Genomic DNA, 17011 nt, shown 5'->3' on the forward strand with positions numbered 1-17011 from the left:
GCACTAATCTGGGAATGTAAAATGATATAACCACTTTGGGAAAGTATGGGAGCTTCTTTAGAAGTTAAACATACACCTACCATATGATCTAGCCATTCTGCTCCTAGAAAGTAGGTGTCCATACAAAGACTGAACATAATGTTCACAGCAGCTTTATTTTTAACAGCCAAAAACTGGAAAAAACCAAACGTCTATCAATAGGTGAATGGATAAATGAACTTGGGTATACCCATACAATAGAACACCACTCAGCAATAAAAAGGAATCAACTGCTGGTACACACAACAACATAGATGAATCTCAAAATAATTATGTTGAGTGAAAGAAACCAGACAAAAAAAGAGAACAGACTATGTGATACCAGTCATATAAAATTCTGAAAATACGAAATAATCCATAGGGTCAGAGCTACCACTGGTTACTTGGGAAAGAAGGATGCAGGGTGTAGGGAGGGACCAGAGGGAAAGATGGATTCACAGATCTATACATAAGTCAAAAACTCATCAAATTTAACACTCTAAAATATGCGGCTTACTGTATGTCAATTACATTCAATTAAGCTGTTTATAAAATTATCACACAAAATGAGAAAGGCTAGACAGCTTAAGATAAAAACAATCAAAAAAGAACTTAACCTGCAATTTCACAAAGAATTACAGGCTTTAAATACAAGTGATTTTACAGTATTCCAGACACAATCTTTTATTTTGTAAAAGTAGGAAAGGGGACACATGACTCAGGTAATTGGTAAGTATGAAAGTAAGAAAAAAAAAAAAGAGAGAACACACAGTGAAGCCCTGAAGAATGGGCTATTGCATTTAACATTAAGATTATTTCTGAATTATAGCTAAGCTGAAACATTTCATAATTCTGAAAAAAAGGAAAAATATTTTCATTTTTCCCAATTTGGCCTGCCCCATTCCTAGGCAGAATTAGGTGCTTTCCTCCTCCCACAGCCCCTAGAACACATCTTTTCTAGCACCACCATGTGTGTATTGCAATGGCTTGTCTTCACTAGACAAACAGGTCCATCAGGATACGGACTATGTCTTTTGATGCTGGCATAGTGGCTAAATATAAGTGGAGACTGAGAGCCTGGCTTCCTATCCTAGGCTGTGCCATTCACCTACTGTGCAGACTCAGAAAGTTACTTCAGTTTTATAAACTATAAAATAGGGCCAAAAGGGTATATATGAGGATTCAATGTGAATGTATCCAAACTTTGGCCTAAGAGGCCCTGCATGATCTGTCACCTGATTACCACTCTCTCATCATTTAGTTCTCTCCCTGCAGCTGACAGAGCTCAGCAACAAGACCTACTCTCAGGTCCAATCAATCCACACGCTATCAAGCTCTTTCCTGACTCAATGCTATCTCCTCTGCTGATCTTCCACGCCTCTCTCCTCTCCTCACCTCCTACCCTACAACACACTGCACTGCAGGACGAGTGGTGTGATCTGATTTACATTTTAAAACTATGATTAGTTTAGTAATGTCTTTTATGTTCTGCCTATCTTCCCGACTTGCTAAGATAAAGGCGGGAACCACAGCTGTCCTGTGCATTATTATAACTCCAGCACCTAGCACAGTACATTGTAAGCATTCAATAAATTTTTATTAGATGAATGAGGTAACCTATGTGAAACATTTACTGGTACAAAATAAGTATTCCATAAATAGTTATTATTATTATTTGGAACTCCAGAGTCCAGCACAGTGGCTGGCATATGTTAAGAGCTCATCTGAGTAAATGAAAAAATAATTTTGTGAAATTATTGAAAATCTATATTTAAAACATACGGGTAATCACAAATGAATCAATTGCTTTCCACACTTTCCCTTACTTATCAAGACGTGACTGATTCCAGTTTTGAGCTTTACATTAAACTCTCAGTTATGCTGTTGAGGGCACAACCTAGAAAAATCCCATTGTGACTCAGTTCTCTAAACATACTGCAATATCCTGCAAACACAACTAGCACTAATGCACTGAAATGCTTGTAAATTTCTAACTGGGTAAACTTATAAGATTTTTTTTAAAAACAATCTTAATGTACAAGGTTGAGCTGACCAAACTGATTTGATTTTGACTTTTGTTGGCTTCAAATAAAGCTCATTAACTCAAACATATGGACAAAGAACTAAGAATTTTCACTTTTTACTTACTTAGACATCTCCAGAGTTTTCACCACGAAAAAACTTAATGAGGATTGCACCTGTTCTCTGCTCCCTCGGGTGCTTGCGGGGGTGGGGGGCGTGATGGCGCAGCTAAGGCCACTCAGTAATTATCTCAGGAAGAGCCCGGGGGAGTCTCAAGAGAGTTTTCCAGAAAGGGAAGGTAACTAAAGAAGGAGTGGTGCATTAAAATATAAAAACACACCAAATATTCCATCTCATAAAAGGTGAACACTCAACCCGATGATGTTTACAATGGCTCAAGGGCGGGCACCCGAGTGGTGAGCGGGCCAGGTATGGTTCCGGGGCTTAACTGTAACCCCAACCCTAAAAGTGGTCGGACTTATCCTCGCACAACCACGTAATATCTGCAAGGAGTTCTTCGGAGCTCTGGAAACTTTTAGGAAAGCAGATGAAAGTTGTTTGAAATCAAACAAACTTAAAAAAAAAAAAAAAAAGCGATGCAAAAGTGTTGAGCGGCTAGAAAAAACCTCCTGGGTTTGACTCTGACTTGCTGGTGCATGTACACCATCGTGCCTGCTAGCATCTGGCTCAGACGCTCCCTTTCACTAGGGGAGGAGAAAATAATAACTTTCGGAAATAACAGGCGTCCACAAAGGCAAAGGTTACACAGGACTGCTCAACCTCCATCAAATAAGGTGGCTAATGTTGTTTGGAGCAGCAGATTCCACATAAGTCTCCCCTCGCTCTTTTTTAACAGAAGAAAAACAACCCAAAAAGGAGAAGGTGCTACCGTCAGACCCTCAATTTCAGACAACAAAGACCCCAAGCAATCGAAATGGAATTATAATCCTAGCCGTCCAAGCGGCCCCCGCCGAGGAGGCGCTCGGCCGCTGCGGTTCCTACCGTGCCGGGGCCCCCAGGGCCCCGCGCGCTCTCCAGCCCGGTGAGCCCCGCCCGCAGGTCCTCGGAGACCCGGGGCTAGCCTCGCGCCGCCCACGGTCTGGCAATCTCCGCGCCGCGGCTCTCCGCGTTCTAGCTCACGCGGCGTTCAAAATCTTTCCCGCCCAGGCGTGACGCGAGGAACGAAAACAATCAGCGGACCGCCAGCGCCCGGGCCTGGGCCCGAGGCGGGCGACGAGTGGATGGGGGCCGCGCCCCCGGCGCAGCCCCTTTCCCAGGCGGGCGGACCGGCGGGCTAGGGACCGGAGGTGACACAAAGAAGCCGGAGAGACAAACGCCACTCGCTGGCGCTCGCTCCAATCCCCGAAGCGCCCCGCCCGCTGACAAGTTTGCGGCGCCTTCCACGCACCCCGCTCTTCCCACCCGGGCAAAGTTTCCCGTGGCCGGGCTCGGACCCCCGCAGTGGGCCGGGTCCCGTCTCCCGCCGCCCTCTCCCCCGGCTCGGGGACCTTGCCCTCCTTCGCCCCCGCCCCTTCCCCTCCCTCCCGTTCTCCTTCCCTTGCCACAGACCGCTCTCTCCGGGGCGCACCGGGGTGCAGGGGCCCTGCCGCCGCGCTCCCCTGCTGCCGGCCCGGCAAGGGGCGAGGGCGCGGGCTGGAGCCAGCCCGGGTCGGCGCCCCACTCGCCTTGCTCCTTCGATCGCGCCTTTTGCTCGGTCTCCCACTCGCCTTTTTGGTCCAGCGGAAGGCTCGGGGCGCAGCAGAGCGCGCTCCGCTCCTCGGCGCTCGGAAAGCTGCAAACCACGCCCCGCGCCTTCCCCGCCCGCCGCCAGCCGCCGAGTCCCGCGCTCGCCGCTCGGCGGCCTGTGTCGAGCCCGCCCGCGAGTGCTGGAGGCGGAGCAGCCGCCTCCCCCCGCAGGCCCTGCCGCAGCCCAGGGCTGGCAACTTTCTTTCCTGTTCTGGAACATCAGAGATGGTCTGAGGGAGATGCTAACTCAGAATGCAGGTTAACCACCGGGGGTGGGGGGGCATGTCACAAACTGCCTCAAAGAAGCTTTTTGGGTCGATTTCAGCGAGAAACTCCTCTAACATTCTTGGATTCCGGGGTCTTGGAAGTGGGGGTAAGAGAGGAGATCTGCGAATTAGCTACCAGACCTTGATCAAGTCAGTAAACGTTTGTGAACCCTTTGTAAAATGAGAAATTTGAATTAGATGGCCTTTAAGATCTGGATCAGTATTTCCTACAGCGTGGTCCAGACCTCAGTGTCACCTGGAGGGAAGGGGAGGCGCTTGTTAATAATGCAGAATGCAGGGTCCCTCCTGCCCCCTGGACTCTGGGGAGTGGAGAACAGCCTCAATCTTACAACACGATATACAACTTTCAGGTCTGAAACTCAGTGGAAACTAGATCCTCGGGAATCCAAACTGCAAGTGCCAGTTTGATTTTCCAGCAAATTACTCAGTGCCTTTGGGCTCAGGATGATGTCAACTGACTCCCACTTACCTCCTGTGCTGCTATTACAGTATTACGGAGGCACTCGAGGTCCTAAATGAAAGGTATTGTGTCAACTCACTATAATCACATGAAGAAACAGTGACTTTAAAGTATTTCTCTATTGAGTTTGTATCACAATCAAATTTAATTTTTTATAGGTCCAAGTTCATATGTGTTGTATGGCTCGAGAATCTTGCCTGGATTACTTAAATTTGGTGCTTATGACCCAAACTAAATGGTAAGGACCAGAGATTAAGAGGTCTGATAAAGCATTCAGTTAACATACATTCGTGGAAAAAAAGTAGCTGAAAATTGTAGCCACAATTTGAGACAATTATTTCAAAAAGCTGTACCTTCTTAGCAGGATGATTCCAGTAAGTTGTTTAAAAAGCACATTAGGGACTTCCCTGGTGGCGCAGTGGTTAAGAATCCGCCTGCTAATGCAGGGGACAGGGTTCGATCCCAGGAAGATCCCACATGCTGCGGAGCGACAACTACTGACCCTGCGCTCTAGACCCTGCGAGCCACAACTACTGAGCCCTCATGCCGCAACTACTGAAGCCTGCGTGCCTAGAGCCTGTGCTCCGCAAAAAGAGAGGCCATCTCAATGAGAAGCCTGCGCACCGCAACGAAGAGTAGCCCCCACTCACCGCAACTAGAGAAAGCCCACGTGCAGCAATGAAGACCCAACGCAGCCAAAAAAATAAGTAAAATAAATAAACTTTTTTTAAAAAGCACATTATCTTGATGGTCAATAGCTCAACTCTTCACAAAACAGCACACTCCCAATCTACTGTTCTTCCTTGTATTCCAAGATAATCCTTCTGATAGTATCACTTCTCTTCTTGGACTACCTAGGTTTACATTATCTATAATTAATGGCTTGGGTCACAACAATGGTCTATAAAGCAAGAATATCCTTCTGGTCCTGGGATGTCTTTCCATAGCACCATTTTGCCTGATATAATACATGCAAATCAACTTTGGGGAGGAGTTGGTCTTCAGGATTCGTGAAGCTGTCTACAAAGCATTGTGTGCTATTTTCCTTCTCTGTTCTATTCATTCTATTTGTTTCTATTTTATGTGGGTTGCTTCTTTTATAGTAAATGCCAAAATCATCATGGCAACAGTCTCTGGAGAAGATGTTATGAATAATTTCTTAATTATTGTTCCATTCCAGGCGTCTAGGCTATAAGTCCTCAAAGTGAAAGGACTGTTGTTCCATATTGTATCTAGTGCACTTAAAAGAGTCCAGAATAAAGTGTCTCTAATGTTTTCAGATGTCCACAATTAGAGCCTCTTAATTACCTGTGGTGTCTCCTAGCCATGCCAATTTGGATATTAAATTAATACCTACTTTTAAATTCACAAATTAGACTAAAGGCAGGAGCACTGAAAATGAAAATAAAATGTAATGCTAAGCCAAACAGAGACACACCTGGTTCTTTTGAAATACAACACTAGGCATGTGAAGGGATGGCTCATACACTTACATCTCTGACGGGCAGAGTAAGGGCTGCCATGAACCCAGCTGTGCCCACATTCTCCCATACACCAAAACACAGACATAGTACAGTAACATAGTATGATGTCATGTTATGTCTCTTAGCTATTATTTACATCAGGCCTCTGTATTTATAGCAAAAGATCCATCCAGCTCAACAGCTCACCTGAGAGACTTTGCCAGCTCCAATTGTGCGAAGCATACGTTTTGCAAATTGATCAAACTGAAAGCACATCTGTGACTGGGTACACAAGCATGCTGTGGCACATGGTGAGAACTACTGAAGCAGACATTCAATATATGCTGGCACATTGTACTGAGCAAGGCAGAAAACATGGCCTGAGGCATCCACGTGAGTTGGACATCCTCATGCCACTAAAGGAATTAGAGTCAACACTCTTTAAGTTAGGCAGCAACTCCTCTCTGAACTACAGTTGCTGTTTACATCCCTGCATCCCACACTAGACTGTGAGTTCCTTGTCTTTTGCATCCAGAGTGCCTGAATAAGAAAGGCAATGGATTTTATACTGGGAGCAAATTCTAGTCTGGTACTTGGGTGCCATGTTGAGAAGGATTATGGGGCTGCATCTAGGTTTTGCAAGAAAGAATACAAGTTGATTAGAAACTGAGTCTCTGCCATGGGCACAGAAGGGGAGAGTATTGACAATAGTATCATGTATTTATCAACATGATGGTAATAGAAGAAAATGTTAAATGATTGGCCCAATGGTAAGTGAATTTAAGAACAACACAAAGTATCTTTAGCTGAAGAGGCAGGTATAATATTAATTAATCCGAGGCAGTGTAAGACCATGTTACTACTTGCTTCTGTTTTATTAACAATGTTACCACTAAAGATATAAGGAGATTGGTTTACAACTAAACATTCCTTGTTAGGCTGTTAACAATATTTTGCTACAATATTTTTTACCACATTGGGAGCACATGTGTAAGCCTGGGATGAAAATAGCTGGCCAGGAAAACAGCTCTGTTCCTCTTTGTCCAAGAGTCCAGTCACACCCTGTAAAGACCTGAGCTCCTTATCTCATTCTGGTCTTGTTTCCTGCCAAACCAAGAAACTAACAAATACATGTTGGCTAATTGCTCCCTGGACCAATGTGATCTTTCTGACCATTGTCCTGATTCAAGTAGAAAGGTGTGTCCAACAACATGCAAGTGTGCCCTGCCAATTTATGCAGTAGACGGTCTCCTAAAATACTGAGCCAATCAATTGAGTTTCTGCCTATTGAATCAAGAGTCCAACATTCCAGAGTTTGAAGAAAAATTAAAACAAACATGCTATGATTCAGTGAAATAGTATATGTAGAATGCTAAGCATGGAGCCTGGCATTCAGTAGGCACTCAACAAATGATAGCTATTATTACAATAATTTTAGTTAGTAACAGTGGGGCTTAGAAATGTATTATTTCAAAAGCACTTTTATTGAATTGGTAAATCAAAGTATTGGGTTAAAAAAATATTCCACAGCTCACTTCATTGTACACAAAAGAAGACTGAGGCCCCTAATGGCATAAAACTAGTAGTGGCAGTCCCTAGATTAGAACCTAGAGAAGTTTTTAGCAGAAATAAATGTATCATTTAGAGGAATCCAGTTGTACATCTTGTTATTTGTTTTACTCTCAAATGCTAAGCAGTGAATTAATCACACTGCTCAGCTCACAGTAAAAAATGGTAAAAATAAGAGACATCAATATATCTGTCAAGGAAAGACAGGTCTAATGGATCAAATTAAGCAGAGATATTGAAAACCTAAACAACATAATAAATAAGGTAGGTCTTATTGATGTATTCAGATTTACACCTCAAAAATAGAGAATATACTCTCTTATCAAGCACACATAGACTCAGTCATGAAAACTGGCTTTGTATTATTTCACAAAGAACTCCTCAATAGTAGAAAAAAGTAAAAATAATGTAAATAGTATTTTGATTAAACAATAATAGTAATAAATACTATAATGAAACTAAAAATTGATGACAAAATCTGGAAAACAAATAGTCCTTTCCACCTGAAAATTTTAAAGTGTACTATTAAAGAAGTATTGGATGAAATGGAAAATACAATATAAATTAAACTCAAATCATATCCAAAAAAAATAATGCTAATGGAAACAATACATATCAGAATCTATAAAAAACAAATCAGTGATTACAGAAAAATTTACAGCTTTCAAATATTTATACAATAAGAATAAAAGAATGACTATAAATGAATTCTACTTCTAACATGAAAAGCTAAAGCAAAGAAAAGCAGAGGAAGAAAATAACAACAAAAGCAATGAGGTTGAATATAGAGAAACAGGAGGACTGATAAATAATCAATATGCTGATTATCTGAAAATAAAAAATATTTTAATGACAGACCACTAAAGAAGCTACTCCAGAAATAGAGGAAGAATGCATAAACATTCAAAATAAGAAATGCCAAGGGGTTATAGGAACAGAAACTTACATAGTGTAACATAATTATTTTCATAGTATTACAAAAATACATTGGAAAACCTAGATTTAATGGAAATCACAATATGCCAAAATTAATCCCAGTAAAGACTGAAAGCCTAGACAAACCAATTTTATTAGAAGAAATAAAGAAAGATATCAAAGAACTATCTACACAAAAAAGTGCCAGGCCCAGATGGTTTCACAAGGTAATTCTAAATCCCCAAAGATCTGATACTTAGATGCTACATATATTGATTCAGAGCATTTTAAAAGAAGAAAATATTCCAAATTGTTTTTACAAAGCCAGCATGACATCAATTCCAAAATATGACAACTACTGCACCACTCTCACTTATGCATATAAATGTAAAAATTTTTAAGTCAATATCAGCAGCAGAATACAAAAGCACATTAAAAATAAAAATACTTGAGCCTACCTGGGCTCTTTTGTGCGGCTAATGGCGGACTCTGGGAGGCTCATACCAAGGAGTACTTCCCAGAACTTCTGCTGCCAGTGTCCTTGTCCCCACAGTGAGCTACATCCACGCCCCACCTCTGCAGGAGACCCTCCAACACTAGCAGGTTTGAAGTATTTTTAAAAATAAATTTGGACATTCACAGAAAGATAGACAAGATGAAAAGGCAGAGGGCTATGTACCAGATGAAGGAACAAGATAAAACCCCAGATAAACAACTAAATGAAGTGGAGATAGGCAACCTTCCAGGAAAAGAATTCAGAATAATGATAGTGAAGATGATCCAGGACCTCGGAAAAAGAATGGAGGCAAAGATCGAGAAGATGCAAGAAATGTTTAACAAAGACCTAGAAGGATTAAAGAACAAACAAACAGAGATGAACAATACAATAACTGAAGTGAAAACTACACTAGAAGGAATCAATAGCAGAATAACTGAGGCAGAAGAACGGATAAGTGACCTGGAAGACAGAAGGGTGGAATTCACTGCTGCAGAACAGAATAAAGAAAAAAGAATGAAAAGAAATGAAGACAGCCTAAGAGACCTCTGGGACAACATTAAATGCAACAACATAGGCATTATAGGGGTCCCAGAAGGAGAAGAGAGAGAGAAAGGACCCGAGAATATATTTGAAGACATTATAGTCGAAAACTTCCCTAACATGGGAAAGGAAATAGCCACCCAAGTCCAGGAAGCACAGAGTCCCATACAGGATAAACCCAAGGAGAAACACGCTGAGACACATAGTAATCAAACTGGCAAAAATTAAAGACAAAGAAAAATTATTGAAAGCAGCAAGGGAAAAACGACAAATAACATACAAGGGAACTCCCATAAGGTTAACAGCTGATTTCTCAGCAGAAACTCTACAAGCCAGAAGTAAGTGGCATGATATACTTAAAGTGATGAAAGGGAAGAACCTACGACCAAGAGTACTCTACCCAGCAAGGAACTCATTCAGATTTGATGGAGAAATCAAAAGCTTTACAGACAAGCAAAAGCTAAGAGAATTCAGCACCAGCAAACCAGCTCTACAACAAATGCTAAAGGAACTTCTCTAAGTGGGAAACACAAGAGAAGAAAACAACGTACAAACACAAACCCAAAACAATTAAGAAAATGGTCATAGGAACATACATATCGATAATTACCTTAAATGTGAATGGATTAAATGCTCCAACCAAAAGACACAGGCTTGCTGAACGGATACAAAAACAAGACCCATATATATGCAGTCTACAAGAGGCCCACTTCAGACCTAGGGACACATACAGACTGAAAGTGAGGGGATGGAAAAAGATATTCCATGCTAATGGAAATCAAAAGAAAGCTGAAGTAGCAGTACTCATATCAGATAAAATAGACTTTAAAATAAAGAATGCTACAAGAGACAAGGAAGGACACTACATAATGATCACGGGATCAATCCAAGAAGAAGATATAACAATTATAAATATATATGCACCCAACACAGGAGCACCTCGATACATAAGGCAACTGCTAACAGCTATAAAAGAGGAAATTGACAGTAACACAGTAATAGTGGGGGACTTTAACACCTCACTTACACCAATGGAGAGATCATCCAAAATGAAAATAAATAAGGAAACAGAAGCTTTAAATGACACAATAGATCAGATAGATTTAACTGATATTTATAGGACATTCCATCCAGAAACAGCAGATTAGACTTTCTTCTCAACTGCGCACGGAACATTCTCCAGGATAGATCACATCTTGGGTCACAAGTCAAGCCTCAGTAAATTTAAGAAAATTTAAATCATATCAAGCATCTTTTCTGACCACAATGCTATGAGATTAGAAATGAATTACAGGGAAAAAACGTAAAACACACAAACACATGGAGGCTAAACAATACATTACTAAATAACCAAGAGATCACTGAAGAAATCAAAGAGGAAATCAAAAAATACCTAGAAACAAATGACAATGAAAACATGACAATCCAAAATCTATGGGATGAAGCAAAAACAGTTCTAAGAGGGAAGTTTATAGCTATACAAGCCTACCTCAAGAAACAAGAAAAATCTTAAATAAAAAATCTAACCTTACACCTAAAGGAACTAGAGAAAGAAGAACAAACAAACCCCAAAGTTAGCAGAAGTAAAGAAATCATAAAGATCAGAGCAGAAATAAATGAAATAGAAACAAAGAAAACAATAGCAAGGATCAATAAAACTAAAAGCTGGTTCTTTGAGAAGATAAAAAAAATTGATAAGCCATTAGCCAGACTCATCAAGAAAAAGAGGGAGAGGACTCAAATCAATAAAATTAGAAATGAAAAAGGAGAAGTTACAACAGACACCGCAGAAATACAAAGCATCCTAAGAGACTACTACAAGCAACTCTATGCCAATAAAATGGACAACCTGGAAGAAATGGACAAATTCTTAGAAAGGCATAACCTTCCAAGACTGAACCAAGAAGAAATAGAAAATATGAACAGACCAATCACAAGTAATGAAATTGAAACTGTGATTAAAAATCTTCCAACAAACAATAGTCCAGGACCAGATGGCTTCACAGGTGAATTCTATCAAACATTTAGAGAAGCACTAACACCCATCCTTCTAAACCTCTTCCAAAAAATTGTGGAGGAAGGAACACTCCCAAACTCATTCTATGAGGCCACCATCACCCTGATGCCAAAACCAGACAAAGATACTACAAAAAGAAAATTACAGACCAATATCACTGATGAATATAGATGCAAAAATCCTCAACAAAATACTAGCAAACAGAATCCAACAACACATTAAAAGCTTCATTCACCATGATCAAGTGGGATTTATCCCAGGGATGCAAGGATTCTTCAATATACATAAATCAATGAATGCTATACACCATATTAACAAACTGAAGAATAAAAACCATATGATCATCTCAATAGATGCAGAAAAAGCTTTTGACAAAATTCAACACCCATTTCTGATAAAAATTCTCCAGAAAGTGGGCATAGAGGGAACCTACCTCAACATAATAAAGGCCATATACAACAAACCCACAGCAAACATCATTCTTAATGGTGAAAAACTGAAAGCATTTCCTCTAAGATCAGGAACAAGACAAGGATGTCCACTCTCACCACTATTATTCAACATAGTTTTGGAAGTCCTAGCCACAGCAGTCAGAGAAGAAAAAGGAATAAAAGGAATACAAATTGGAAAAGAAGTAAAACTGTCACTGTTTGCAGATGACATGATACTCTACATAGAGAATCCTAAAGATGCCACCAGAAAACTACTAGAGCTAATCAATGAATTTGGTAAAGTTGCAGGATACAAAATTAATGCACAGAAATCTCTTGCATTCCTATACACTACCAATGAAAAATCAGAAAGAGAAATTAAGGAAATGATCCCATTTACCATTGCATCAAAAAGAATAAAATACCTAGGAATAAACCTACCTAGGGAGACAAAAGAACTGTATGCAGAAAACTATAGGACACTGATGAAAGAAATTAAAGATGATACCAACAGATAGAGAGATATACCATGTTCTTGGATTGGGAGAATCAACATTGTGAAAATGACTCTACTACCCAAAGCAATCTACAGATTCAATGCAATCCCTATCAAATTACCAATGGCATTTTTTATGGAACTAGAACAAAAAAATCTTCAAATTTGTTTGGAGACACAAAAGACCCCAAATAGCCAAAGTAGTCTGGAAGGAAAAAAACAGAGTTGGAGGAATCAGACTCCCTGACTTCAGACTATACTACAAAGCTACAGTAATCAAGACAATATGGTACTGGCACAAAAACAGAAACATAGATCAATGGAACAAGATAGAAAGCCCAGAGATAAACCCACGCACCTATGGTCAACTAATCTATGACAAAGGAGGTAAGGATATGCAATGCAGAAAAGACAGTCTCTTCAGTAAGTGGTGCTGGGAAAACTGGACAGCTACATGTTAGAACACTACCTAACACCATACACAAAAATAAACTCAAAATGGATTAGAGACGTAAATGTTAAGACTGGACACTATAAAACTCTTAGAGGAAAACATAGGAAGAACACTCTTTGACATAAATCACAGTAAGATCTTTTTTGATCCACCTCCTAGAGTAATGGAAATAAAAACAAAAATAAACAAATGGGACCTAATGAAACTTCAAAGCTTTTGCACAGCAAAGGAAACCATAAACAAGACCAAAAGACAACCCTCAGAATGGGAGGAAATATTTGCAAACGAATCAACGGACACAGGATTAATCTCCAAAATATATAAACAGGTCATGCAGCTCAATATTAAAGAAACAAACACCCCAATCCAAAAATGGGCAGAAGACCTAAATAGACATTTCTCCAAAGAAGACATACAGATGGCCAAGAAGCACATGAAAAGCTGCTCAACATCACTAATTATTCGAGAAATGCAAGTCAAAACGACAGTGAGGTATCACCTCACACCAATTAGAATGGGCATCATCAGAAAATCTACAAACAACAAATGCTGGAGAGGGTGTAGAGAAAAGGGAACCCTCTTGCACTGTTGGTGAGAATGTAAATTGATACAGCCACTATGGAGAACAGTATGGAGGTTCCTTAAAAAACTAAAAATAGAATTACCATATGATCCAGCAATCCCACTACTGGACATATACCCAGAGAAAACCATAATTCAAAGAGACACATGCACCCCAATGTTCATTGCAGCACTATTTACAATAGCCAGGTCATGGAAGCAACCTAAATGCCCATCGACAGACAAATGGATAAAGAAGTGTGGTACATATATACAATGGAATATTACTCAGCCATAAAAAGGAACGAAATTGGGTCATTTGTAGAGACGTGGATGGATCTAGAGACTGTCATACAGAGTGAAGTAAGTCAGAAAGAAAAAAACAAATATCGTATGTTAGCGCATATATGTGGAACCTAGAAAAATGGTACAGATGAACTGGTTTGCGGGGCAGAAATTGAGACACAGATGTAGAGAACAAATGTATGGACACCAAGGGGGGAGAGCAGGGGGTGTGGGGGTGGTGGTGTGATGAATTGGGCGATTGGGATTGACATGTATACACTGATGTGTATAAAATTGATGACTAATAAGGACCTGCTGTATAAAAAAATAAAATTCAAAAATTAAAATAAATAAATAAATAAATAAATAAATTTGAAGGGAAAAAAAATAATAAAAATACTTTATGCAATCCACTCCTTGGTATTCACCCAAATGAGCTGAAAACTTATATCCATGCAAAAATCTGCACATGGATGTTTACAGCAACTTTATTCATAATTGTCAAAACTTGGAAGCAATAAAGATGTCCTTCAGTAGGTGAATCGGTAAATAAACTGTGATACATCCAAACAATGGAATATTATTCAGTGCTAAAAAAGAAAGGGACTATCAAGTCATGGAAAGACACAGAGGAATCTTAAATGTTTATTATTAAGTGAAAGAAGTTAATCTGAAAAGGTTACATACTGTATGACTCCAATTATATGACCTTTTGGGAAAGGCAAAACAATGGAGACAATAAAAAGATCAGTGGTTTCCAAGGATTGGAGGAGAGAGGGATAAATAGGTGAAGCACAAGATTTTAGGGCAGTGAAACTGTTCTGTACTATTCTGACTAACTGTTCTGTACTGTTCTGATACTATTGTATAAGGTTAGGTATATATCATTACACATTTGTCCAAACCCATAGAATGTACAATGCCAAGAGTGAACCCACATGTAAACTATGGACTTTGGGTGATAATGATGCATCAGTGTAGGTTCATTGATTGTAGCAAAAGTTCCACTCAGGTGGAGGCTGTTGATAGTGGAGGAGGCTTTGTGTGTAGCGGGCAGGGAGTATATGGGGAACCTCCATACCTTCCTTTAAATTTTGGTGTGAACCTAAAACTGCTCTAAAAAATAAAGTCTGTTAAAAAAAATTTTTTAAACCCAAATTTTATGACCAAGATGGATTTATTCTAAGAACGTAAGGATGGTTCAATATTAAGAAGACCATTAATATAATTTATCATATTAATGGATATAAGGAGGATAATGCTAAGATTATTTCCACAAGTGCTGAAAAGGCTTTTAATACAATTCAATATCTTTTTCTGTTAAAAAAAAAAAACTCAATAAAATAGAAATTGATGGATACTTCCTAACATAATAAAATTATAAAATATATCTCAGCTTCTTACTGGGGAAACATTAGAGGCATTCCTACTAAGGTCAAGAACAAAGCAGGGATGCTCACTATCTCCACTATAACTTACTATTTTAATGGAGATTAGCCAGTGTAATAAGACAAACCAATTCAATTAAAGGCATAAAATCTGGAAATGAAGAAGTGAAATTACATTTGCCGATGTTTTCAGAATACACATAGAAGATCCAAGGAATCAATGCTAAAACTAACACGAACATTAAAGAATTCAGTAATGGTTGGTAGCTTTAAAATTAACATACAAAAACAATTACCCTTCATACATATCAAACAGTAAGACAGAAGACTTAATGTAAAAGTAAACCTTGTTTACAAAAGCAATGAAAATGTAAAATACTAAAGAGTAAACTTAACCAAAAATATACAAACTTATATGAGAAAAATCTTAAAACACTCTTCAAAAACACAATAGCAATCTTGAACAAATGGAAAGGATCCTGTGTTCTTGAATAAGGCAAATAAAATTAAGATGTCAATTTTCCTCAAAATTAATACATAAATATGTCAGTTTCATAATGGTACTAACATGATTTTATTTCTGGAGTTAAGTAAGTTTATAAGTAAAGTCAAAAGACAAATGACAAACTGGGAGGAAATATTACTACTCACATAAAGAGTAAAGGGCTATTGCCCTAATGTATGTGAGTAAAATCATCAAAATCCAATATAAATATTGGCAAGAGACATGAACAGATAATTCACAGAAAAAGATACATAAATGGATCTCAAACATATAAGACAATGTTCAACTTCATAAAACAAATCTGAATTAAAACTCCACTGAAATATCATATTTAGAATCTATTAGTTTGGCAGAAATTCAGAAGTCTGACGATGCACTCTGTTCCTGTGGCTCTGTGCAAGAATGCTCTCATGTGTTGTTACTGACAGTACAAAATGGGTCAACCTCATATGAAGAAAAATATGGCAATATCTAGTAAAGCTACATATAATCCCTCTAAGAATTTACCCTGAGGAGATATCTCCACAAAGAGAAAACAACATATGTACAAGGTCTTCCATAGAGAGCAGCACTATTTGTTCCACCGCCAGATGATTTCTTTTAGGTTTCGCCAGTGAGCAACAGAGATAGGAAGGCAGGAGAAGGGAGGAGGGGCCTGCCTCCCGTTTCCAGTCCCAGCCAGATCCCCCCAGCAGCATGAGGACAGCTCTACCTCCAGCCTTCCGCTTCTTTTGGCGCTCACAGCTTCAAAAGCATGGCACCTTCCTCCCAGAAGTTCCAACACCAGTCTCAGAACCGCCCCCCACCCCCAGATGTCTGAGCACCAGCTGTGGGGCACTTGAGGACCAGCCCCATGGTGCCCCCCAGAGGTCGCAGCTGTGGACCATCTCCTCTGGAGGGCTGGGCACAGCCTGTGGGAGCCCCTCCTCCAAGTCCCCACGTTCTATTCATGCTACTTCTTCCATTTTGTTCCCTAGCCCTAGGAGCAATGTCTCCTTTCTACAGCTACTAATTAAAGGGGACCTAAATAAGTGAAGGGATATATCTTGTTATGTAACGGCAATGAGCAAAATACCATGGGCAGAGACATTGTCAAAATTGGAGTCCCTGAATGGTCCCATGAAACGAAACCAGTCTCCAGACTAAAATGCCCACTTTGGAGCTATTACTTGAAAGAGAAAAAAGTCTACATTCTTTAAGCCCTCTATTTTGAGCTCTCTTTTCTGTAACAAGCTTAGTTTAACCCATACTAAGACATTGGATTAGGACTTCCCTGGTGGCGCAGTGGTTAAGAATCCACCTGCCAATGCAGGGGACTCGGGTTCGATCCCTGGTCCGGGAGGACCCCACATGCC

General features: G+C 39.8%; 1 protein-coding gene and 1 pseudogene across 21 annotated transcripts in view; both read right to left on the reverse strand.

Annotated features, from left to right (window-relative positions):
* LOC309626179 (ADP-ribosylation factor-like protein 2-binding protein pseudogene) overlaps nucleotides 1-3838 on the reverse strand; it is a 36522-nt pseudogene extending 32684 nt beyond the window's left edge. Inside the window, exon 1 of the transcript XR_014249421.1 lies at nucleotides 3768-3838. The product of XR_014249421.1 is annotated as an ADP-ribosylation factor-like protein 2-binding protein pseudogene (transcript). The remainder of the gene's footprint in view (nucleotides 1-3767) is intronic.
* Nucleotides 1-3876, reverse strand: part of SYNE2 (spectrin repeat containing nuclear envelope protein 2) — a 313751-nt gene extending 309875 nt beyond the window's left edge. For 15 of the 20 annotated variants that reach the window (XM_082386392.1, XM_082386388.1, XM_082386393.1 and 12 more), the window contains exon 1: nucleotides 3726-3861. The gene's annotated coding sequence lies outside the window, so the exon portion shown is untranslated. Of the gene's footprint in view, nucleotides 1-2166; nucleotides 2320-3042; nucleotides 3322-3609 lie in introns of those variants that run through there. The other 5 variants (XM_082386394.1, XM_082386397.1, XM_082386400.1 and 2 more) reach the window with 5 other exon arrangements.
* Between the last annotated feature and the right edge of the window lie 13135 nt (nucleotides 3877-17011).

The sequence above is a fragment of the Balaenoptera borealis genome (assembly GCF_965194805.1).
Source record: "Balaenoptera borealis genome assembly, chromosome: 3".
Taxonomy (NCBI): domain Eukaryota; kingdom Metazoa; phylum Chordata; class Mammalia; order Artiodactyla; family Balaenopteridae; genus Balaenoptera; species Balaenoptera borealis.